Genomic DNA, 3,301 nt, shown 5'->3' with positions numbered 1-3,301 from the left:
CTTACTCTTGGGTTCACTAGAGGATGTAAAGGGCACAGGACATTTAGGAGCATTTTCAAGATTGTCAAAAGCACTATTTTACACTAAAAATCACAACGAAACAACTAAAAGTTCCTCGCGGCAAGACTAAGGAACACAAGCGAAGCGAGAAAGAAAAATGATAGCGGGTTTCCATTTCGTGGGGCGCACGGCAGGGAGAGATGCTGAGTAAAGCGTCTTTGTGGCTTGGCCAATCAGCTTGAGAGATTCTGGAGCTGAGATGGCCAGCTAAGCAGAGTGGTAGATTTTGAGTTGCGCGCCATTTCCGTGTTGATACCTGATGTTTTGCTGTAATATCTGCCTTCTACCAGTGGTTGTTTAACTCTCACACCATTTTTTTCTAATATTTGATTAATATTTTCTGAAAATATGCGATGCACTGAGACCGCGAAACTTCAGCTGCAAAATGGCGAGGAATTATTATATATATATATATATATATGTATATATATATATATATATATACATATATATATATATATATATATACGTACAATCACACACGCGCACACACACACACACACACACACATATATATATATATATATATGTGTGTGTGTGTGTGTGTGTGTGTGTTTGTGTGTATGTGTGTGTGTTTGTATATTGTAAGGATGGTTCTGACAATTTCTAGGTTCCTTCCTGCTATATGCACGCTGTAGGTGTCACTTTTGCTTGTAATTGACGATTTTTACCTTAATCAATCAATGTGAAACTGCAAACTTCTTTTAGAGTTTTAAAGATAAGTCACAGTAGCTATATTCCCATATCGGTGGGATCGCGATTTTTGTCGGTCCTGTATATAACTCGTAGAATAATATATATACACACACACACACATATATATATATATATATATATATATATTTAAATGATATTTCCACGGATTTATTGAATGAATATTTAATTTCCCCATACCAATTTTCATATTGATATTTGCCATAGAAAAACCACATAAAAGATTTTTTATATTTTGGTATGCGTTGAATGATTATTTTTGACCGTGGTGTAAACTTTTCCAAGAATAGTTTACATATCAAAATGAGATTTCAGGGATTAATATGAAACATAGTTTCTCTGTTCCTGCCAAATTTCAAGGTAAAACTAAAATTGAAAAGTCACAACTATCTTGTAGCCAGCTTGGATATTTTGTTAAATGTAGCAACATTACAGTGAACTACAAGATAGTGAGTGAAATCAACGAGGGGCAATCATGATCTCGAAAACAATATCCATCCTGAGTTGCAGCTAGTTATAAATTAATAATAATAATAATAATAATAATAATAATAATAATAATAATAATAATAATAATAATAATAATTATTATTATTATTATATAATTATTATAATAATAATAATAATAAGAATAACAACAACAGCAACAACAACAGCAGCAATAACAACAACAACAACAACAATAATAATAATAATAATAATAATAATAATAATAATAATAATAATAATAATCATTATTATTATTAAAATTAATAAAATAATAGAAACAACAACAACAGCAATAACAACAACAACAACAACAGCAATAATAATAATAATAATAATAATAATAATAATAATAATAATAATAATAATGATAATAAAAGTAATCTTATCAATTTTTTAATTATATGATATTTAGACTAAACGGAATAACAACTTTTTTTAACTAAGGAATATGGCTTATTCTTTTATTTTTACCTACTTATATATGTTAATTCATTCATGAACACACACACACACACTCCCCCCCCCCCCCCTCTCTCTCTCTCTCTCTCTCTCTCTCTCTCTCTCTCTCTCTCTCTCTCTCTCTCAAAAGATTCACTATGAAATTAACATGGTCTATTTATTTTATAATCTTTTTTAAGGAAAATAAAGATAGATTTCTATTTTCACATTATATATAGGGCGTGCGTTATTGTATATCTGTAACTATGTATGTTGCCTATCATAGACTTGTTCATATTTTATAAAAGCAAAACTTTCACCTCGTATTTCTTATAGATATCGTATGCCACTATATGTTGAAATGCCAGCTCAAACGAGTGCAAAGCTTAACAAGGTACGAAAACGTGTTGCTATTCTCTTTAGAATACATTGTCTCCTAAGGTGATCATGCTGAGTCATTTCCAATTGTAATTTCTATCAAATTTGGTCCTCAAGAAAAATGGAGGGATTACATTGTTCATTAATATTTTCAATTTGAATGAAATATTTAGTTGCATCACCGTTAGCGTGTTATTACGCGGTTTGTAATATTTCCTAGGTAATTAATGTCTTATTCAATAAATATCCTTGTTTTCCGGTAAATTTATCTTTAACTTTTTACAATCGGCACTTATAAGATTAATAGAATTTTGCAATACCTGTTATGCCTGATCATTTTCTTCTTTATTATTACATATCCATTCATGCCCAAAAAACTCTGCATCCTTTGTCAATATTTCCCACCAAATCAAAGAGATTTAACAAACTATGATTTGAATATACCTGTAACATGCCTTCCATTAACTATCCAATTGTATCAAGCATAATTAATATTCTTTTTCGTTTGATACTCCATATCAGAAGATCAACTCTGCCTAAATGTAATTCCTAAATGTAACCCATACCAATGGAATCCATATTCTCTCTCTCTCTCTCTCTCTCTCTCTCTCTCTCTCTCTCTCTCTCTCTCGTGAATGGCGTAATATGTATAATGATATACTGACCATCAACTTATTTAATTAACATTACTCTCTACTTTACAGTATCTTAATGAAACCGGTTGATAAAGACACTGAAACATTCACATCCCTGAATAAAAAAAAAAAAAAAAAAAAAAAAAAAAAAAAAAAAAAAAAAAAAACCTAGAGGATTTCATTCTCCTACTGGACGCTGACATTCTCAAAGATAAATTAGTACTCATGATAGGATAACTATTATTCACTGTCGAAGACAATATATCGCGAATGACGTTCGGCGAAAGCACAATTTTTCATTAAGATAAATTGTTGTCGGGGTGGAAAGGAAAATCTCAGTCTACAAAGCACATCAATTATGAAACTAAAGGCATTTATCAAACGAGAAAGACAACCATTCAGGCCAAGGGACATAAATTTGATTTATTTTTCGACGCTCAAACTTTTCCGAATGTCCCAGTCAACGTTAACTGGTGAACAATGCCCATTAGAAATTCATGCACATAATTTTTTTTCTATTCATAAAATCATTGCCTAAAACAAGCAAGTGCATATCCTACATACAAATGTGATAATAAGGAAAATAA

Source organism: Palaemon carinicauda, chromosome 5 (assembly GCF_036898095.1).
Source record: "Palaemon carinicauda isolate YSFRI2023 chromosome 5, ASM3689809v2, whole genome shotgun sequence".
NCBI lineage: Eukaryota > Metazoa > Arthropoda > Malacostraca > Decapoda > Palaemonidae > Palaemon > Palaemon carinicauda.
This window is presented reverse-complemented; position numbering follows the sequence as displayed.